The sequence below is a fragment of the Mirounga leonina genome, unplaced genomic scaffold (assembly GCF_011800145.1).
Source record: "Mirounga leonina isolate KUSES-001 unplaced genomic scaffold, KU_Mleo_1.0 Mir_197, whole genome shotgun sequence".
In the NCBI taxonomy this organism is placed as follows: Eukaryota; Metazoa; Chordata; class Mammalia; order Carnivora; family Phocidae; genus Mirounga; species Mirounga leonina.
In genome coordinates this window covers 9,414,142-9,437,922 of record NW_023270494.1, presented here as the reverse complement: position 1 = coordinate 9,437,922, position 23,781 = coordinate 9,414,142, and the positions used below count along the sequence as shown (strand labels likewise).

The window sequence follows — 23,781 nt, the reverse complement described above, 5'->3', positions numbered from 1 at the left end:
TTCCCATGACATATTCATTTCATAACTGGAAGCCTGTATCTCCCACTCCCTTTGACCCATTTTGCCCATCCCCCCACCCATCCCCTCTGGCAACCATGAGTTTTGTTCTCTGTTATAGGTCTGATTCTGCTTTTTGTTTGTTTATTCATTTGTTTTGCTTTGTTTTGTTTTAGATTCCACATATGAGTGAAATCATATGGTATACCAAAGTCAACTTTAACATAGCTCTTGCTTTCATTCCATGATATGATTTTTGCAGAATTTACCCATTCTCCTAAAGGACATGGGGAAAGTTTCTGGATCGGCTATTATAAATAGAGCTGTTGTGAACAGCTTGTCCTAATCTTTTGGTGAGCTCATGTACACATTTCTGGTTTATACATATCTAGGAGTGGAATTGCTGGGGATGGATTCAAATTCATTAGGCCACTTGCTACTTATGAGCTTTGTGAACCAAGGCATGTTATGTAGCTTCTCTGAGACTCATTTTTCATATCTGTGTATTGGAAATAAAAATAGTTGCCCCTCAAAAAAATAAAATAAAATAAAATAAAATAGCTCTTGCTTTCTCTTCTTTCTTGTTCCTTTGTATCTTCAATTACGTATCTATCACACTGTTTATTATTATCCTATGTCTCTCACATTGGTTCCGTTTTTTTTGGTTTTGGTTTTCTTTGTCGTTGTTGTTAACACATTTTTCTCCCTGCTCTTCAGTTTAGATTATTTCTCCTCATCTGTGTTTCAGTTCACTGATCTCTTCTAATGCAGTGTCTAGTTTGTTGTTAAGTTTATCAGCTCTTAAGGATTTTTTTTCGATTCTAGAGTTTCCATTTAATGCTTTTTTAAAAAGTTCCTTTTCTCTATTGAAATTTTCCATCCATCTTTTCCTTCATTGTGTACATACTTTTCTCTCTCCTTTAATACACTTATACTAGTTATTTCAAAGTCCTGCTAGCTGATTGCAATATCTTAGTCAATGCGGGGTGACTTCTCTTCCCTGCTTTTTTTCTCTTTCCCCATGGTTTTATATTATGTACTAGAGGTTTCTCTATGCCTTTCTAGCCAAACACAAACCATACCCTTCACTCCCACTGAGAAAAATCTTGTGGTTGTGATCCAATGGGTAAAGAGGATCAGTTTTGATTTTAGGACTTCACTAGATTCAAATAGGTCTTGCCAGTCTATGTGGCTGCTAAATTGTCTCTAGATTTCCCTTTACTCTAGCAGATACCCTCTGCCCAGACACGATGCTCTACCAGCAGGTGCCCAGTTATGGACAAGGGCCTGTGGGAAGAAACAGCTTTTGATCATTGCTCACCCAAGAAGTGAGCTTCCTGTGGGACTTAGTTCCTTCATATTCTGTGTGTTCACAGTTAGATGTCTGGAGTTTATTTTACCTGTACTTCACAGGTAGAATATACACCTTGTTCATATTTTTGCATTATTTGTTATAGATGCAGGATAAATGGCACCTGTGATCCTCTATACCAAGAGTTGGCATACTACAGTTCAAATCTGGGCCACATCTGGCCTGCAGCCTATTTTTTTTACAGCCAGTTAGCTAAGAACAGCTTTTCAAGTTTGTAAAGGATTGTAAAAGTCAGCAACCGCCAAAGAAGAATATGCAACAGATGATACATGACTCACAAACTCCATCATATTTACTACCTGACCGCTTACAGAAAAACTTTATTGATCTCAATCTATATTTTAATTGAAATGCTAACATTGTTTGCTTTGTCTTGTTTTGTTTTTATCCTGTTATGCAGCAGGATTGAGTTAATACAAACTTGCTGCCAGCATCCTGGGAGCTGGTGAGGTGGAAAGCTGGGAGTCTAAACATTCACAATGTAAACTCGTCATCAACGTCTGTTTTCCACATGAAGTCCTCGTTGTCAAATGGTGTCTCCCAGGCCAGATCCCATTTGGTTTACTCACTCCGGAGAGTGCACCTCCAACAGTCAACTGCAGGAACATGGCTATCATTCTAACATCATTTGTCTTAATACTTTCTCTTTATTCTTGTGGGGTTTGCTTTTCTCTCCTTTATTCCCTGAAATTATTATACTGAGGCATCTGGAAGGCAGGATAGTGTATGCATGTGATCTTCTTTCCATCTTTAACCAGACGCAGCCTCTACTCTTCATGGTGTTCATGCAGAGGAAACTTAACAGAAGCAAAAGCATTTGAAATCTGAGTCAGAGGGAGGACTAGGTTATGACAGAGTAGAAATAGCATTTCTTGTGCAACTATTTGTATAGGGAGTCTTACGTGAACTAAGAAGGCTGTAAACAAAACACATCCTGGCAAAACAATAATATAAACCACATTTTTATTAAAATCAAATGACATATGGTAATTATGCATTCCGTTGCTAAGTTAATTTTATCCCAAATTGTAGATAATAGCTAATATGAAGTCAAATTAAATGTTGGCATTCATTCAGAAGTGTTGTTCCTCCAGTGAAAAAGAAATTGATCTGCTATTTTTATCCTAACTGTCCCTCCATGATAGTGGGCAAGACACTTAACTTTCTAAAGCTCACTGAATGGAAAAAAAAAAATTAGTCTTTTATTTCATTACTTTCAAGGTCAATCCCAGCTTTATAAATTTATCATCTGTTAAAGAAAATATGAACTTATTTCACTGTGTCAGTATAAAGAAAGCACCTTTCTGCTTTGTTAATAGAACCATTGCTAAACTTTATATCTATATAAGTATTAAAAATATTTCTGGGACATATATAAATCCTCTTTGTACAGTTAGGTGGAAAATTAATGTTAGTCCATCAGTTATATCAATTCAGGCAATTTACCAAATGAAATCAACAAGAATCACAGAGATTCAAAATATCAGTAACTCTAATCCTATAATAATCCTCGGATGGCAGGATGATCAAGGTCGTTTTTTTTTTCTTTAAATAATTGTTACAGTTGAAGTCATTGGATAATCCCAGCAAACAAAACTACAAGTCCTACTAAAGAGTTTTTGTATACAATTCTGTATAAGAAATGCCTGATTAAATTTTGTCTGCCAGAGCTAAATTGATGGGTAGTAGATTTGCAAATTTTTGAAATGAGAGAATAGAGGGAGGAAGGAAGTAATTTAAGGTCATGATTTCTAATTTGTAAAGTCCATTTATAATATTCTTTAGGGTAATTTGCTGATGACAGTAAAGCTTAAGGAGATAGATCAAGCTAATTCATTAACTGCTCTATCTTCGTGGAGAGGATTAAGAGATGGAGGAGAAATTGGTCTGCAGAATTTCAAGCATCAGGGGAGTTCTGCAGACTCAGTCTGTGGACAGAACTAGCAAACCAAAATGATAGATCATTTGGCTGAATTATATCTTTCAGTCTCAGTAGGATAATCACCGTCATCATCTCAGGAATAAATTTTTTAAAATCCATAATAATAATAGCAATAATAACATTAATGGTAATACAAATAGTAATTCCTGACATGCATTAATCATTTGCCAGGTGCTAGCTTATTTTATAAGAGGCTTTATTTCATTTCATCTTTGTCACAACCTATGAGAAAAATTTTAGTATTTCCCTGTCTTTTCAAGAAATGAGGTACAGAGAAGTTACATAATTTGATCACAAACTGGGAGGCAAAGCCATGTTTCAAACCTCATCAGCCTGATCTCAGAACGAAATTTTATTATTTCGTTATTTATTTATAAGGGGATTGTCAAGTTAAATGCTCTGTTCCCTGTGTTTCTGTTCTGTAGAGAAATAGAACTTTTTTTTCTCTAAAGACAAAAGTTACTTCCTAACACCCAGTCATGTTGGTGAAGAGGGACAAAATAGGACAAGAAAAGGGGTGCTTGGGTGGCTCAGCCTCTGGCTCAGGTCATGATCTCAGGGTTTAGGACTGAGCCTTGCTTCAGGCTCTGTGCTCAGTGTGGAGTCTGTTTGGGATTCTTTCTCTCCCTTTCCCCCTGCCCCTCCACCCCTAAAATAAATAAATAAATCTTTTTAAAAATAGGATAAGAAAGTAGGTAATAAATAAAAGGGAAATCAGAGTATAAATTCAAAATATTTTAAGAGGCATGGACACTAATTATTCTAACAATGGTGATTGGAACCATTTTTCTTTTTTTAAAAATTTATTTATTTATTTATTTATTTTTTTATTCTTATGTTAATCCCCATACATTACATCATTAGTTTTAGATGAAGTGTTCCATGATTCATTGTTTGTGCATAACACCCAGTGCTCCATGCAGAATGTGCCCTCCTCAATACCCACCACCAGGCTAACCCATCCTCCCACCCTCCTCCCCTCTAGAACCCTCAGTTTGTTTTTCAGAGTCCATCGTCTCTCATGGGAACCATTTTTCTTTTTTGTCAGTTTGGCACACAAGCAAGTCATCCAACCTCTTTAAACTCCAGTTTCCTCATCTATACTCCAAGTATTATAAAGATCAATGACTTAAGGTAGGTAAATAAACCTAATCTAGTACCTACATCAATGAAACGATGGTGATTGCATTATCAATGTTAAGATTAGATTGCTCTCTCCAAGCCATTGGATAAAAGCTATGGAAAATAATCGTGTGCCTTCTTTTGAAATTTGCTCCTGAAATCTCACCAAGTGTGTTAGAAGCATCTCTAGTCTTCCACACCATGGGTGATCCAGGGAGCAGCAGAAGCAGGAGCTTCTTAGAAATGCAGACACCGTGGCCACACCTCAGATCTGCCCAATCAGGATCCCTAGGAATGCTTTCAACGTTGAGAAGTACTGGCTTATAGGAATGGAAAAGGAACTGATGGTGTGCTTAAACAAGCAGAGAAACAGTGGGAAGGGTTGATTTCTGGCTCAAATAACTGGAGACCCAAAAGTTAAAGAAGTCCGCCCCCCTCCCCATGTGTTTTATTGTTGTTTTGGCTTGGTTTGTTCATTTGTTTGTTTAAGCAAATAGAAGCAAAAGGGCCACAGAAGAAGAGACATTGCGAATGAGACACTCTAGTAATGGAACCAAGTCCCTGAGGTCTTCTCGAACTCAGAAAGAAATGGGATGGAAAGCAAAGGTGTGTGCATAAGTCTGGTGTGTAGAAGGGGATCCAGTCCTTCCGAGACAGAGAAGAAGGGGCACAGATGCAATTCACTGTGTGGGCAGAGGGCAGGAAGCTGAAGAAGTTAGTGAGCAAAGAGCAAGATATCAAGTGAGAGAGGTGAGTAGAGATGGCTTAGGGAAAGGGATGAAGGTTTAGGGATTGGAGGTATGGAGGATGAGAGAGAGGGCTAATTACAGATATAATGACCTGAAGAAATACTGAAGTGGGTAATGAGGACTAGGACATTTGCTACAGTGCTTCCCAGGCCTGAAAGAGGATGAGCCTAAGGGAGAAGCCATCTTACCAGGCTTTGGTTTACTTTGGTTACAAAAAGGTGGAGAACTCTTTCTCTGAAAGCTTGAAGATGCAGGTCAATTGTGATTGATGGCATTGGGGCTCTAAAGCGTGCAGTTCACTGGAAAGAAGATGAATTATGGTGGGTGAGGTAAAAACGAGCCTGATGGAAGGAATTATGCATATCAGAATAAGGAACTGAATAAAGGAGGGATGAGATAAATGAAGGCAGAGCACATTGGGTCCAAAACTTATAACAAGAGCCATGAAAGTCATTTGGTTGAATATCCAGATACTGTGGAGATTCTAATTGTCATGTGCATTTGGTACAAACTAGTTTTGAAAAAGAGGGATGGGGGGGGGGGGAGAGGGAGAAGAGTACTAATTGCTTTATGGGACAGCACTTTAGGCTGTAAGGTGGGAAGAGTACACCCTGAAAAGTATGGTTTTATACAAATTAGGCATCCATGTTCTAGGGGCAACTTGCGGAATTGACTCAAGCTAGCCATTTGATGAGTGCAGCCACCATGAAATGACAGTAGTATGTATGAAGGTTGGCCCCTATCTTTTTGTAATTCCATCTGACCCCTTTTTATAATGAAGCAATACTGGAATGCTCACTGAATCAAAGCAGGAAGCCAATAGAAGAGAAGTTGATTAGTGGACAAATCTTCCTTGGGAATAGGAAAAGAGCTGAAGGGAAGAAACGCATCAAAATCAGTAACAAAAAATAAAAGTAAAGAATCAAAACCTCACTTACCTGTTCATCTCGGGGTTTTCAGAGATGAGGCAGAATATATCAAGCACAGAAGTTTCCCTCCAACCAAGGAAACCCATCATCTCCTCTAGCTTAAATTTCTATTAATTAGAGACTGTTTTGTTTTTAAATGAAAATTTCCAACTGACTGGATTTGAGGGAGTAGAAAATTAGCCAAATGTTAGTCATCACCATCTTCTGGTACATTTTTCTGATCAGATTTTTTCTTCCTAATCCCTAGATGAATTATTCCAGATAGTTGTGTGTATGTGTGTGTGTGTGTATAATGTAGATATTTATTTATGTGATATGTATACTTATATATTATATATAATGAGTATATATTATACACAATATCTCATCTACATATATATACATAACATACATATTTTTATTTTTAAAAGATTAATTTATGCAAAATTGAAAAACCCTAAGGGAACAAGTAAGTATTCAGTGCAAATCATGTTTTCTGTCTGCTAGTGATTCTCAGTCTCCTATTTCCCCACCTCAGACACAATCACAACTACAAAGGTTTTATGTAAAAATCTATAGATAATATGGGTATATGCCAACATGTGTATAACCTTCCTTTTTCACACAACTAGGATTTGGTACACATTCTCTTTCACTCTGCATTTTCACTTTGTCTTGGAAGTTGGTCCATATGGAAGTATACAGACCCTCCTCATTCTTTTCTGACAGCCGTAGCTCCCTATTACTCCATTGGATGGAACTACCAGTATTTGTTCACTAACCCCCTCTTACCACACTTAAACATTGTTTCTGGGTCCTTTACCTTCATAAACAATGACATAGCTGCCTTCTTGCACCTACATATCTGCACACATCTAATCTATAACCAAGACTCTAAGAATGGAATTCTTTATCAGAATATGCTTCTGTAGAATTTGATAACTTTGGGCAAATTGTACTGGCAAAGGGTCTCTATTCCCTCCATATATGTATGTGAGTACGGTTCTCCACATTCCCTTTGATCTTACACTTTCTGGTCTTTATGAACCTAATTATGTAAACACATATAGTTTTATTTTAAAATTTGAACATTTCATCATATTTAAATTTAATTTCTCTTTAAACCCCTAGGAGCTATCTGTTCCTGTCCCTTGACAATATTTCCACTGGAAGGTTTGGTTTCCCTGACTGACTTGGTGGAATATTCCATGCTAAGAAAATTAGCTCTTTCCTTGTCATACGTGTTACAAAACGCATTGCCTGTCACTTGACCTTGTCCGTATACTTTTTATTTTTTTTCCTTTTGGGCTGAAGCATTTAGTAAGTTTTTCTAGAGTTTTCAAAGACAAGCCTCTATTACTAGATGAGGACACTGAGTGGGAGGATCTGTTTCTGGGTGTCTCTAACATATCTCTACAGCTCACCTCCATTTTCTAGTACCCAGCTGCTGCCATATTTTGAGAGTCAACAGACTTCCATCAAGGGAAGAGCCATCACCCTGCTCACCTGTCATAGAGTTTACATTTATACGATTTACATCCTCATCTGGCTTAACTGCAAAAGGAAAGAGACTTCTAACGCATTCTTCTCCAACTAGGGTTTCGAGACATGGTTCCATGAAGCTACCGTATATAATGTTAACTCGCTGATTATGAAGACCTGACCTGGAATGAAAGCAGATGGACTGGAAAGGAAGGGTGAATTTGAGGGGGCAATAGTTGTACACAACTGGCAGTGTTCAGAGGCTGATCAGGTAAACCCACCAGGATAGATAGAGGAGGGAAGCATCCAGAATGGCTCCAATGGGGAGAGCATAAGTAGTGCAGTGGTAGAGCTGTTCCTGTGGAAAGAGGAGATCACAGATAGTGAGAAAGTGCAGAGGCAAATTTTTTCACATACAATTTTTATGTGCTTAATTATATTTTCATTTTTATAAACAGCTAAGTTCTTTATCAAAAAATATTGTAGAACTGACTAAGAGAAATAAACATTTAGCAGACCACTTAGCCTGCACTAAAGGGACATACTATTTTGCAGCAAGTTATAATAGCTATGTTCCAATAGTATTGAGATCCCTTGTCTAATTGGATCAATTCAATAGGCCAAATGATGGTGCTCTGATGATTTGAAAGCCAGATATATTACTCTCTTGCCTCAGCCAAGTAGTTTACACCAGATATTGAGACCTGGCTACACAGACAAAGCAGTCTAACCAGCTGTAAAGGACCTATATTTTGCCAGCTTCATGTGAGTTCTTATTGGCTTGGGCCCTTTATTCCTACAGAATTGTTTTCGTGCCTAGGAAGAAATGCTGTCTTAGCAAGGCTCTGAGAATCCAGTTTTGCTGGGAGAGTTGCCAGAGAATGAATGGAAAGCTAAGAACAGCAATCCATAGATTTGCTTTTAGGGCTTTGATACAGTACATTTCTGAAGGCGATATGCCATTAACTAGAACATTCAGCAAAGCAGTTGGTACTGAGCCATTTGCCAGTAAAACTGATGAATAATGAATGGGAATGCACGTAATGATGAGCCAAGAGGGAGACTTCACTATGGCTTAATCTGGCTAATGAGTTAGCATTAATGAAATTCAACAGTGTGGGGGCGCCTGGGTGGCTCAGTTGGTTAAGCGACTGCCTTCGGCTCAGGTCATGATCCTGGAGTCCCTGGATCGGGTCCTGCATCGGGCTCCCTGCTCGGCAGGGAGTCTGCTTCTCCCTCTGACCCTCCCCCATCTCGTGCTCTCTCTCTCTGTCTCATTCTCTCTCTCAAATAAATAAATAAAATCTTTAAAAAAAAAAAAAAAGAAATTCAACAGTGTGGCTATCTACAGGTTTCAGGTGTTGCCCATCCCCTGCTTTACTTCTTTAATAGAAAATACCACACACACTAATCTACCATGCGTACACTTTCAACCCATCAGACTCTAAAATGACCATTAATCTCTGCAGTTGGTGAGTCTAATTCCTTGTCTCTGTGATTATTTATTATGGGTAGCAAATGTATTTTCAAGAATGCATGCGAGTATGGATGAGTGTCTCAGGATCTATTTGAAGACCTATCAGTCAGTCATCTACCTATGCTGATTTAATTAAAAATTATCTGAGTTATAACTCTGAGTCCATTGAAAAATAATGCCATTTTTTCAGAGCTCGGATATTTTATTGCTCTTCGGCATTGATGTAGGCAATCTCCTAATCAGAAAGAGGAAGTGAACCTCTTATTACTCTGATCAGTTGGCTCCTTAGTCATGCTTTCACTATTTAATTTTATTTAAAGTCTTCTCTCGAAATGATCTCCTTACCCATTTCATCTCACATGGTGCTTAGAGCTGTGTACAATTAAATCATAAATGAGATCAGAGTTGGGGCTGTAAAAAATATGGGCACTATTCTATGCTGATCTCATCTACCCTAAGGCCCCCGGTCCCAAAGTACATACAGTGGAATTCCCATTTTACTCTGAGTGTCATGCTCCATTTATCCTTAGATCTCAAAGTATATCTGACAAGGGTGATGTTGCACATTATAAAATAAGATTTCTCAAACTCTGCCCATCTGTTAGTGATACAGGCAATCTAAGTGTCCTATATATAGAACATATATACATTTCCTGCATTGCATATTCTTTCAAATATTTGCACTTGGCATTGCAAGGTGTCCCACTGTCATAACAGACAAGTCATTCATTAAACTGTCAGCACCTTGCTACCCTGCTCCCATAGAGGGCCCATTTCTGTGTTTTCTGTTTCTTGTTGGATGACCTATTCACTCATCATGAGCTAAGCAGTTACTCTCATAACGGGTGCAACTGAGTTGTTCATGTCAACATATGTAAACCAAAGTTCTGCTTCTTCATTTCTAGCGGTCCAACACTTGACTGGTGGAGGGCACTAATGGGTTGGAAAACCAACTTGCATTCATGAGAGTTAAGTTGGTGTCAATATGATGCAGCTCTTGGCTGAGACATCTAAGGAAGGGGCATTAAAAGCAAAGTAGAACAAACAAGTGACAGCAAAAAAAAAAAAAAAAAAGTGATTCATTGTAAACATTGTTTGAAAATCTGAAAGGGAATCAAGAAAAGCAATTAGCTACCCAGACCTACACATTGTAACTATTTGGAACAGATTAAGTGGGAAATTACAAAAATATATTTAACCTAAAAGTGAAGCATCTAATATGTCACTATATGGAAGATGAAAAAAAAATGAAAATTAATTTCTGGAAAATTACAGCTAAACTCCCCTGATTTTGAGCTTTGATTTTGTTGTTTCCCTTTTAAGAGGGCTTGTCTTTATGAGAAATTTGATAGTCACTGAAAAAATTAGGTAGATAATTTATTTTTTGCTCATTCAACATCTTATAGTCTCTAAAATATTCAAGCCCCTTTCCTTATTTTTCTTCTTGACCTTTTGCCTAATCCATGATTATTTATATTCCAGAGAGCAGAAAATGGGGGGCAGGTAAGAAGGGGGAAATTAAATTGGCCAATTTGCCTCCTAATTAACAACTTGAGTCAAGCTTGACAGAAAGTAGATTAAACTCATTAACTTCAGTGAGATCCATGGATAATCTGTACTTTCCACTCAACTTTGTACTCTGCGGCATCAGCTCTAATAAAGATGAAAAGATTGATGATAAAATGTAAGAGACAAACATTCTCTCACACCATCTTTCTAAGTTACAAAGGTTTGGGTTTGTTATTATGGGATAGAGCTGTTGATGCATTATGTTCCATAAGATTTATTATTCTGAGCTTACTTTGGCAAAGGAATAGAAAAGACCACCTCACTAATCAATTAAGTCATTGCATTTTTTATAGTGTATACTTTGCAGTACTCACTTGAAACTTGGTGCTTAGGGAAGTGAAATGTCCTCCTCCCCAGGACTATAAAAGAGGCATGAGGAGAAAAAGCTAATATCCCCTCATAACAAAAATATCAGATGGAGCCATCCCCATTCCAGAAGCACAAATGAAAACAGGGAGAGACTCAAATCATATCACTATGCTAATTTATCTAACTAGTATTGCTTTTCCGTAGAACAATACATCTAAAATATTATGGTCCACATTGGAATTAGATTTTTTGTCCCCAATATTTTCCAAGAGAAACCACTTTATTTGTCAGACCAGCATGAGACAAAATCATCATTCCATGGTCCTATTATGAATTACTTCTACTTTGTTATTTAAAGAAGCTTAGCTTCACACAGCCAGTGCCCACCATAATGACACCACTCCCCCATGATTTGAAGATTTAATTATACTGACATAAATGACAGTCTCTAAGGTCCCAAGATAGGGGTCACAGTTGGTTTTTGCAGTGTGTGTGTGTGTGTGTGTAAAATGTTATTCTTTCCAAGCTATCTTGCATTGAGTATTTTAGGTTGAAAAGTGCATGCCTTTGATTAAACATGCTAATATTCTTTTTTTCAAAGATTTTATTTATTTGAGAGAGAGAAAGTGAGCGAGCATGAGCAGGGTTGGGGGGAAGGGCAGAAGGGACAAGGAAAGGGAGAAGCAGACTCCCTGCTGAGCAGGAAGCCTGACACAGGGCTCAATCCCAGGATCCTGAGATCATGACCCAAGCCAAAGGCAGATGCTTAACCTACTGAGCCACCCTGGCGCCCCAAATATGTTAATATTCTTATCTCTTCATGTGTATTGTGGTCAGAAATTCTGTGTGTAGGCAGCAGCTGGTGGAGCCAAGACTTTGGAATAACTTTTTCCATAGGGATGGTGTTCAGCTCTTCCATCATGTAACTAATGATTTCTAGAGTTGCTTGAAGAAAAGAACAAGGGTAATAAAAGTATGATATCATTTAAGAAATATTATCCTTAATACCACTATTTCAATGACAATGAATACAAGGAAAGCATCAATGACAAACCACTTGTTTGGGGCCAAATAAGAAAATCTAAGGGAAAGGAAAAGAGGAAGAGTGGAGAAAACTAGCTGTACACTTCATCAGTCTACAATGTTTCAAGTCATCCTTACAAATTTCAACAGAATGGAGAATGATTTCTATTGCTAGAGAAGGGAAACCAAGGAATGACCAATGGCTGACCTAGACTCTTATCCAAGAAAAATTTGATTCAGCATTTTCCTTTGTCTTATATAATTCTTAGTGTATTATTATTATTAAATTTCTGATACAATTTTACATCTGTCAAAATGCTACTCTTTAACATATGTATCATTTCTGATATAAATTATTACATCCCAATTATTGCCTTCTATAATTTAACTCTCACTTTCCAATATATCATCTTTAAAAAATGCATTTTTAGACTTCGAATTTCATGGTAAGTATGGAATTCAGAGATTATTTTTGATCCAATTTTCCACTAAGACTTTCTAAGACACTTAAAATGACACAGGGTAAGTTAGTGCTTTCTGTTTCATCCATCGCCAAATCTCCAGTACTTAGCAAATTACACAGAACATGGTAGGTGTGTGATAGTTAAAAAAAAAAAAAAGGAAGAACAAGATTCTGAGGTATTTCTACAGCTTGAAAATTATTTATAAAAAATTACTTTTTGTTCTAACATTGAATCCACATTAAACATTGTTTCTTCCAGGAGCTATAGCCTCTATCAACAGATTCCAAGCAGAAACTAATGCAAATAATAGGATGGTTTACAAGCCTGTTGGTCAGTCAACCGCTTTGTTCTCTGTGACCAAACCTTGTAATTATGGTGAGTACACAGTCCAGATTTCCCAACACATTCCAATTTCAGATATACTCCCTTATTGTTCTGAGAAATACACTTATAGTTGCCCAAGTATATAAATGCTTTTTTTATTGGCTTAGAAAGTATGACCACTGTGTAAAAAAAAAGTTTGCATACAAAAGTACTACCTAAAAACACTTTCAAAGCTGTGTTCTATCTCATGGAAATTAGGATAATTCCCAGAATAACACCAAAGAATGAGAATTAAAGTAGCAATGTAGACAAGGTGATTAACGAGAGTAAAAGTTCATATAGGAGAAAAACTTTAGATATAATTATTACCAAAGGGACAGATAAATACAATTCCAAATGAGAATCAAAAGTGCAAAGGTACAGAGAGATGGATCAGCAAATTTTTTGATTGAGAAAGTCGATTAGTGTATTAACCCTACCTAAGAGGGATCTGGTGAAGATGCTCTCACAAGATGGTGTAATGAGCCTGGCACTCACACAGAAACTATTAATGAAATGGGGAAACACATTAATGGCCTTCTCAAAACTCCAAAACTGTTTCAATCACTTTTATTACCAGTAAACAAACACAATTATACCCTTTTAGAAATAAATCTGTTAGATCCTGTCCAATTCAGTTTCAGAGATGGGAGTTCTATAAATGTGCAATATGTCACAATAGGTATAATGAAGCGGTTCTTGATAAAACTGAACCAAGTCATTAAAAAGTTGGAGTTTATTTTCCAATCAGTCAAATTGCAAGGGTGGTTGTTATGTTTTTGTTTTGATGACAATGCTGTTTTTAGTCAACGTTATATGTCATTGCTTTTTAAAATATATCTAAATTACTCACTGAATTTGATTGGACTCATCAATTCGTTAGCATTTGTTTGCTTCCTTGCAAATGGTCACATTTCTGAGTTGGGTTTAACAAATATGTACCTCTCAATACATCTATTTTTCCAGGTGATTCGTTTGTCACTGGGGAAATACTGGTAACCAGGACCACCAAGTAGCCTGCTCAACAGACAGGATTCCACACTCTATCACTTATTTAGATGAACGGGTTGGAATTATTAGGGGGTCAGCTTTTCTTTTAAACAACTTATGAACGTTTACAAAAGTGTTTTTTTTGTGTGCATAAAGTTGTCCCTTCATGAGTAATTTGATAAGTACGGGATCAGCATAAACAGCACTCCAAAGAAACATGTCAAATAATATTTTGCAAAATTAAAATTTCATAAAATATAACTTATTCATAAATAACAGCCAATCACACACACACACACACACACAAAATGATTCCCTGGTTAGTGACAGATTTAGGAAATAAAAATTGCACAAGTTCAAAATACCTATTTTCGAATTTTATTTTTCAGCCAGGAAGAAATATCTTTCCATCTCTTATTGACTCAAACTCTAGCTCCAAAAAAAGAAAAAAAAAAGGAAAGAAAAAAACATAATCTGGAGACATGCAAATATTTAATAATATTCCTTGTGTTATAAGAGTCTTATATCTACAATATTCAAACTTCTTAAACAAAAATAATACCCAACTATCACCACTGAGATCTTAGAATTTGTTTTCATTTGAGGGTCACAAGTCACTTACTACCCCGCCCCCCAGAAAAAAACTGCAGGAGAGTGTAACCTGTTTTCTGGAAACTTTAGAATTCTTAGTTTAAAATTCGATGTGCTTCTTATTCAATAACATACTATATTTACTTAAGGAGGAGTTATTCTTGGATAATGTTCACATCGAGATTTTTAGGTTGAATGAAAACAAGAGCCAAATAAACTTGGCAATTAGATGAACAAAGTTTCTGGTTTAAAAATGGCCTCTGTCTAGAAGTCCTGTACAAAGCTTCTCCCAAACTCCCACTAAAAGAACGATGTAAAGACAGAAAAGATGCAAATTTATGACCTTATAAACTAAGATTGACAGAAAACCTAAGGCCTTGGATCTGGAAGGAATTTTCAATAATTGGAAGTCAGAGTTGAGTGTATTAACCAACTGGTGCCCTTGCATCTTCATCTCATGAAATAGACCAGCCTTGACAGAATAAGAGATGTTGGAGAGATAGTGAAACTGATCCACACACCCCCAGGCTCAGGCAGAGAAGCAGGGCCTACACTGACCAAGAATGATTGTAGCTGATGCTCTTCTCTCGTCCTTCCCTCCTCAGCCCACTCACCTTGTATGTTCTTCTAGAAACAGAAACTCCAATACTGCCTGTATAATAAGAGAGAGAGGAGCAAGGGGAGCATGGGCTGGCAGTGAAAGGTTAAACCCGTTGGCAGTGAAACCCACAAATAAAACTCAGGAGAAGACACAGCACAAGATGGATTGTAATTGTTCATAGAGATGTTAGGAGTTCTGCACATCATCTAGTTCTTCAGCTACAGCCCTGAGGTTAAGTTTTGCTCAGCAAACAAATGACAAGCAAAGGGTCAATCTATTCAATCAAAATGCTGAGTCTGGATATAGTCTTGTTCATTTGATGGTTGATAAAGTTAATGATAATAATAAAAGTTACTAAAAAGTTACCATGTGACCGGTACTACCCCTCCCACTTAGAAATATTTAATCACTAATCCCTTTAAAACTCTATGAGGTGAGTACAAATATCCCCATTCTTCTGATGAGGAGACTGAGGCAAAGAGAGTGCACTTTGGAGCAATTTGTTCAATTATATGGTGGTAAGTAGTGAAGCTATGATTTAAACACAGGCAGTCTAGCTATAAAGTCTCTGGTCTTAACCGTGATTTTAAACAAATAAAAATGTAAAAAATATTAAAAAAAAAAAGCCTAAGTATGAATACTGTAGGATGAAATAAGAGAAATATCACCCTGAAGATTTTAGGAAGACCACGTGTCTGAAAATGATCTATTAAAGGAACCATGATAATAGAAAGTTAACTAGAAAATATTTAAGGGTCCAAGAAGACATGGCCTTTCTGAAAAAGGAATAGAAAGGCCAAAAGAGAGAGTTGGTTGGGTTAAATGATAAGTGGGTGAGATAAATAAAGATATAAATATGTCAGATACTTGCATTGGTGACACCAATTCAGGGCCTCCCTGTAGCCCCTCCCTTTGCAATGTGACTTTGAAGTTCTTCCAAGATGTGGAGTCTATTTCCTTAGCCAAGAAATGGGGTTGGCCTTGAGACATGCTTTGACCGATAGAATGCTCAGAAGCAGTATCATGCTAGTTCTGAAACGAGACCTCAAGAGGTTTCGTGTGCTTTTTCTCTATTAGACTCTTCAATCTGCCCTGAGCATAAGCTCAAGTACTCTGCTGGAGGATGATGACGGGCTACATGGGGAGGTGAGGGGTGAGCCCATCCTAGACCAGCAAGCTCCCAGCCAACTTGCCAGCTGACAGCAGCCATGTGAATGAGCCCAGGTGAGATTAGCCAAGCCTGGCCCAGAGCAGCAGAACTGCCCACCTGACTCATGCACACACAAGAAATACATTATTTCTGTTTTAGGCTGTACGCATTGGATTCGTTTATCACTTAGCAACAGCTATACACTATGGACTCTAAACATGTACCTGGGAAAATATAAAGGTAGAATGTACCAGAAATATCAATTACACTCTCTACCAATTATTTCCTTCCTTTTCTATGCTCCCTTTAGAAGAAAATATGTCCCAAACTTTTTCTGAACGTCTGCCGTCCTAAGCTCTTTTGAAGGGGCATTAGGCATCCATAACTACTTTGGACCCAGAGTAGAAATCTAGCTCAAGTTGGAACCATGAGACACTCTTTTATGAGAATTTAAAATTAGCTTTCAAATACTCTAATCAGCATCTGAGAGGAAGTCTTTCTGAGGACAAAAATAAAATCAATACAAAAAATGAAGTAATGAAAAAAGCAAGTAAGTCCCCAGAGAGAGAGATAGGGAAAATTATTTATGTTGCACGCCCTTTCCTTGGAGCCCGTGAGATGTTTATATCCTTGTTCCCTTTTTTTCCATTATGAAATATGTTTCCTTTTTGCATGCCTATGAGGGTAGCCTGCCCATTCTTCAAGACATCTCCTCCTTTCTAAATATTTCCATGGTTATCAATAGGATGGAATGGCCATTTCCATAGGATGGAATACTCTTATTTATTGAAAGAGGACAACACCAATTTTTAGCCACAACCATATAGAACTATAGTAAGGTACAAAAGGTTTTAGCTCTTCCAGTTTTTTATCAGGTAACTCTCCTTTATCTAGTTGTTTCTTATGACAGGCAATACAAAATATAGGCTTTCAGGAGAAAATTTAAACTTAGTCTTTTCCTCTTCAATTTTTGTGATGTTGAGTGTGTTACACATGAAGAGTAAAATGGGGGGATTGATACACTTACTGAGAAAAATCAGCCTTCTGTTACATAAAAAACATTGCGAAATAATGGGAATTTCATCTCCACCTCCTTCCAGTGGTTCCTGCTGTGCAGATCCTATTCTGTTTCTCCTAGTGTTCTGGAGTGTTCTTCCCATCAAGTGGAGTTAAGACCTCCACAGCAGGACCCACTGGCTGGAGATGGAGGTAGAGATGGAATTCATGGTATTTCCTACTACATTTTGCATGAGTCTTTTCTGCAGTGGTGTAAGGTGTCAAAGAGATTTTGGAAACCATTCCCCTTCTCCTTTTTCATATGCTCAAATTAACTATTGAAAAAATACAGTTCTGAAGAGCTTTCACATTCAAATCAAAATCCACTGGAAAACTGTGTGTGTGTCTTTGCTTTATCTTAAAATTTGAGTCTAAGGTGGGTTTCTTGGAAGGTTTGTCATTTTACCATATTTCCTCTTCTGTGCCTTTTGAAAAAATGATATGTGAAACTTTCCTAAATCCAAGTCAACATAACAGCAGATCAAAAAAGATTGAGATGCTAATACCAAAACTAAATGATTTCTTCATTTCTTGACTAAAAAGGAGAGAGGTGAAGGAGAAGAAAAATGCCCCCTTGACAGTTTATTCCCTTTCTTCTTTCATCTTTTGTTACTTATGTGCATTAACTTGCCACTGACCCTTTGCATAGGTTGTCTGTTCTCTTCCCCATTTCTATTCATAGAAGCAGATCCTGAAGACATCTTAGAATTACACTGATTCAAAACAAACAACAGCAAGAAAACAACAAAATGAAGGCCCAGAAGACTGCACTATATTACTTACATGTTGTCATAGCCATCAATCCTAAATGTAAATACCAACCCTAAATTTAAATAAATTAAATGGTCACAATAAAAAAATTTAAAAAAATAAATAAAAATAAAATAAATTAATTAAATGGTCAAAAAATAAAATTAAGTTAAAAAAAGATGAAGAGGAATAAAATAAAAAAAATACTAAAAATAAAATAAATAAATAAAAATAAAAAATAAAATAATATACAGATATTAAACTCTGAGTTTTCTGGCTTAAAGGTGAGAAATAAAACATTTGTTGACAGCTGTATGTGATACCATAGGGAAGAGTTTGTATTTTTGACACACAGAGGAGCCGAGAGAAGGCAAGGAATGAGTGGGAAGGCTGGGCCTGACTGAACATTCTACGAAAGCTTTGTACACCCTCTGCCTAGTGCTTGCAGGTGCTCAGTAAATATTTATTTTTTGACCAGATCCTTCTGTAGAACCCCTTAGAGGGAGTGGAGAGAATACAGATTTGTCTAGATAAGCCCAGATGTATACCTTAGCTCCCTAAAGAGTCTAAATCTCGTATTTTCTAGTTTAATGATCATATGTATTTAATGGAGTTGTTGAATGCAGATGATGTATGTAAAGGAACTGGAGTATAACAGGCAAGGGGCAAAGGCTTGTTGTTTTTACTAGTGGTTGCAGAAGTGGATGAGCTAGCAGGAGAAACTCTTGGAGCAACAGAATGTTAACTTACAAATTTGGGCAAAGAGAGTCAGGGAGAAAAGGTGGAAGGGATTCAAGAACAAGAAGTTAATTTGAGAACATAGCAGCTCCTTGTGTCAAGAAGTGGAGTTTATCTGGGCGCCTGGGTGGCTCAGTTGGTTAAGCGACTGCCTTCGGCTCAGGTCATGATCCTGGAGTCCCGGGATCGAGTCCCGCGTCGGGCTCCCTGCTCGGCGGGGAGTCTGCTTCTCCCTCTGACCCTCCCCCCTCTCGTGCTCTCTCTCCCATTCTCTCTCTCAAATGAATAAATAAAATCTTTAAAAAAAAAAAGAAGTGGAGTTTATCTTACCATCCCCTTAATTTGTTTTGTGAGTTGTTTTGCCTGTTATAATGTGGCAGAAGTAAAGTTGTGTGAGTTCCAAAGCCTGGGTTTTCACAGAGTGCACGGCTTGGGCCTTTTCTGTGTTGGAATCCTGAAACCACGATAAGATGAAGAAGTCAAGTCTAATGGATAATGAGAGGTCAACTGGAGGAAAGCCAAGGATGCCCAGCTTATAGCCAGTCAAAGTAGCAAGATCTGTGAGCGCTGCCATCTTGGAACTCCCAGCTTTAGCCTAACCATGAACGACTGTAGTCACATGAGTGATCCCAGGAAAGATCAGCAGAAGAACTCCCCATGTTGCCAATGCAAAGAATCACAAAATACAATAAATACTGTTCAAAGCTACTGAGTTTTGAGCAGGTTGTTAAACTCCAACAGATTACTGAAATAAAAATTAGGAGTGGGTTGCTGCCATCACAAAAACCTAAAATATTTGGCATTATCTTTGGACTCAAGTCCCTACAGTCATCTGATGTCCTCCGACATTTATAAGGCACTGGATTAGGAGTACTGCAGATTCTTTTGTTAAGAAAACACTGTCTTTATGGACAAGATATTTATTATGTTATCAAGAAGACCTAGCTAAAATGCAGCATAAAATCATTGCTATGGAAGAATCACAGACAAGTCTATGATGACATAAAGAAAAGAAAAGAGGGCTTATGGGAAACTTCATGAAGAACCAGGCAATTGAACTGGACTCACAGACCAGTAAGGACTGTAACAAAGATGGCGCTGATGAGCATTCCAGCTGTAGGGACATCCTGAACAAAACTACAGAGGTGAAAAAGCACAGAGGAGGTTCTGGGACAAGTGAATAGTCCAGGTTGACAGGTGTATGATGTGCAGGACAAGACGCAGGCTTGAAGGAGCCGGAACTTCGATTGGAGGCAGACTGCCAAGTCTTGAGGTCAGGTTAAGTAGATTGGGCCGTCAGGCATGAAAAAAACAGAAGGGTATGAGGAAGTGAGTCAACCTGATTTAATGAATGGCACTTCAAGAAGCTAGATCCAAAAATAGCTCAGGACCCTCTATGTATAATTACCAAATTTTCCTGACCTGTTTGGATTCAAGATATTGTATGATGTGTTATGTGTACTTGCCCTTATACTATTTCAGAGAACAAACTATTCTGAAATAATAAATGTTTTTTCTCTAAAACAATGTTAAACAACAAATAATGCTGCAGGCTCAGATAACCACAGGATATTTTTTATTCCTAGGCATAACGTATAGGTATCTATCCCAAATTAGGCATATATTTACAGAAAGTAAGAAAAAACTAAAGGAATGCTTTAGAGTCTTAATTATACCAATACCATTCTCTGACATAATTGTCTGATTTTTTAAAATCTAGTTGTCCAAATTTACTTGCTGCTTAGATCAAATCACCATTATTTCTTATTCAAAATTGACTAAATGTAATTTGATATAATCAGTCTGTTCACCCTTCTCTTCTATCATCAGATAGTATCTTGTTTATTGATGGTTCTACTGACAGATTTTATATTTAAAAATAAACAAGCTAAAGCAAAACACATGATCTCGTCATCTATATTGGGATATCAGAAAATTAAACATCCTCAAAAGGTTAGATTTATCAGTAAGAGGGACAAACAATCTCCTTGGGGCTCAGATTGTGATATAACCTAAATACTAGGTTGATCTTAGAAATTAACATGATTAAAATAAGAGCCAGCACATATCCCTTGTGTAATTAGTGGTTTATTATCTAATAAATGATTTAATCTAACATATATTCAGACGCCACCATGAATAGGACTCCCATGGTCCCTTATGACATTGTATGCTAGAATGCAATATTCCTTTAAAATCTCCAAAATAAAAGAGGCAAACAGCAGCTTGAGGCCAGACAAGAAGCCTGTGAAACTTCAGACAGTTTTCATCACAGCTGGCCAGGCCTGGGAAGTTTCAGACAAAGGACTTCCGCCTTTATCTGGCCCTTATTCTGATGTCTCATTCAGCTGAAGATAAAAGGAAAGATGTGCTTTGAAATTTAACCATTAGGACGGCAAAGAAATCAACATGCAAATGTCACCCATACATGAATTCGAGATGAATTCTACATTTGTCATTGCAAACTTAGAACTCAGTTGGTATTTTTTACTCCCAAAGCAGTAGGATAAAAACTGTGAATGAAATATGAGTGCTGGGTTTAGTTCAGTTGGAATTCCTTAACTTACACATCTTATTTGCAAAGAACACAGAGAATATATATACAGTTGATGCTTGAACAATGTGGGGTCCAACCCCCACACAGTCCAAAATCTATGTATAACTTTTGACTCCCCCAGAACTTAACTAATAGCCTACTGTTGACTGGAAGACTTACTGATGACATAAACAGTGGATTAACACCTATTTTGTATATGTATTTTATATACTGCACTCTTACAATAGAGTAAGCTTGAGGAAAGAGTTACGAAGAAAAATCATAAGGAAAATGCATTTACAGTACTGTACTGTAAAAAATCCGCGTGTAAGTGCACCTACACAGTTCAAACCTGTGTTGTTCAAGGATCAAGGAGTGAGACAGAGAAACACACACACACACACACACACAGAGAACATGAAAAGACTATGAGAAGAGGAAATGAAAAACAAGAATCTGATATTATGATACCCTTCAACTTAAGCAATCAAGAACGCTAGGATTCTCCATATGTGTGTTTTCAAAAATCTTATCAACTTCTATCAGGAAAATGAATTCGTTTCTTGAGAAGAGGAAGTACAATTCTAAAGAAGCTCATACACCTATAGAAGACAGTAGTGACCGGAGAGGTATGGACAGTCAGGATTTACTCTACACATTCCCAGGGGAAAGATTCACAAACTGCAAAATATGAACTGGCTCCATTTTCAAACTAAGAATAATTGTACATGGATCTTCTGTGTATAGTTTCTCGTCTCCTGATTCAGAACTAATTTTCTAAAGTGATTCCAAATAGTTTGTGTCATTTTATGAGAGTTTTATATTGGTTCCTGTATTTTTGCTACGAAAATCTCCCAAAGAAAATGACTTTATCACCCCCCAACCCCAACTCTCAACATACAAAGTCATTGCTGAATGAGGAGGGTGATTAAGGGTCAGTAAAGAATCTGAAGAAGTTTGTTTTGGAACAGAAGATTTCACATTGGGATATTATGCAGCCATCAAAAGGAATGAGATCTTGCCATTTGCAACGACGTGGATGGAACTGGAGGGTATTATGTTGAGTGAAATAAGTCAAAAAGAGAAAGACATGTATCATATGATCTCACTGATATGAGGAATTCTTAATTGCAGGAAACAAACTGAGTGTTGTTGGAGTGGGGGGTGGGGTGGGAGGGATGGGGTGACTGGGTGATAGACACTGGGAAGGGTATGTGCTCTGGTAAGTGCTGTGAATTGTGCAAGACTGTTGAATCTCAGATCTGTACCTCTGAAACAAATAATGCAATCTATGTTAAGAAAAAAAAAAAAGAAGAAGAAGAAGAAGGTAGCGGGAGGGGAAGAATGAAGCGGGGGAAATCGGAGGGGTAGACGACCATGAGAGACGATGGACTCTGAAAAACAAACAGGGTTCTAGAGGGGAGGGGGGTGGGAGGATGGGTTAGCCTGGTGGTGGGTATTAAAGAGGGCACGTTCTGCATGGAGCACTGGGTGTTGTGCACAAACAATGAATCATGGAACACTTCATCTAAAACTAATGATGTAATGTATGGGGATTAACATAAGAATAAAAAATTAAAAAGAAAAAAAAAAACAACAACAAAAAAAGAAGATTTCACATTGGGGAAGGCCATATGGCTGTGTCAAAATAATTAGAAGACTCTCATATAAAAGATGAACTTTACTTGATCTAAAGCTGAACTAGGAACAATATGTTAACTGCAGCAGAGAAAAATACGTTGCTGTAATTTAACTCAACCAAAAATGAGCAGTTCCTCTTATAAGGCAGGGAAGCTGGAAAATTACCCTCCAGATTCGTTTTTTTGGACAAGTACACTTTGGAAATACAAGGAAAACTAAGATATAATTTCTGCCTTAAGGATTACATATTCTTGAAAGGCAAGGAGAATTAAAAGTATAGTATGTTATGGTGGGTACTTTGGGACGAACTCAGAAATGAGTCACTTAAATCCATTCAAGATAAGCGTATGTTGAGGAGGGAGGTGTTCTGGAGTACTTCCAGAATAGATAACATTTCAGTTGAATTTTGAAGGAAAAGTAGAAGATAGCCTAAGTCGAAAAAAATATTCTATGACTATTTTAGAAAGAATTTGTTAAGTCAGGCATTAAATCAAATGATATTTAAATTCAATCCATTTGTGAATTATGTGATCTTAGATGCCAATCCAAGTTAATGATTTAAAAGTTTTGACCTTATGTCACATACAAAAATTAACTCAAAATAAATCAAAGACTAAATGTAGGTTAAATGTTGGAAAAGCTTTATGACATTAGATTAACAGTGATTTCTTAACTGTAGCACCAAAAGCACAGGCAAGAAAAGAAAAAGTAGGTAAATTGGATTACATCAAAACTGTAAACTTTTGTGTGTTAAAGGACACAATCAACAGAGTTAGGAGACCATAGAATGGGTAGAAAATATTTACAAATCCGATATCTGATAAGGGTTTAACATTCAGATTATATAAAAGAATTTCTACCACTCAGTAACAAAAATGAACAAAAAAACCCAATTAAAAAATGGGCAAAGGGCTTGAACAAACATTTCTCCAAAGAAGATATGCAAATGAC

General features: G+C 37.2%; 1 long non-coding RNA gene across 3 annotated transcripts in view; it reads right to left on the bottom strand.

The window, feature by feature from the left end:
• Positions 1 to 206: 206 nt before the first annotated feature.
• The window catches only part of LOC118024323, a 90,223-nt gene continuing 66,648 nt past the window's right edge, over positions 207 to 23,781 (bottom strand). For 2 of the 3 annotated variants that reach the window (XR_004683076.1, XR_004683078.1), the window contains one exon: positions 6,480 to 7,930. This is a non-coding gene — a long non-coding RNA (uncharacterized LOC118024323). Of the gene's footprint in view, positions 2,167 to 6,479; positions 7,931 to 23,781 lie in introns of those variants that run through there. The other variant, XR_004683077.1, reaches the window with a different exon arrangement.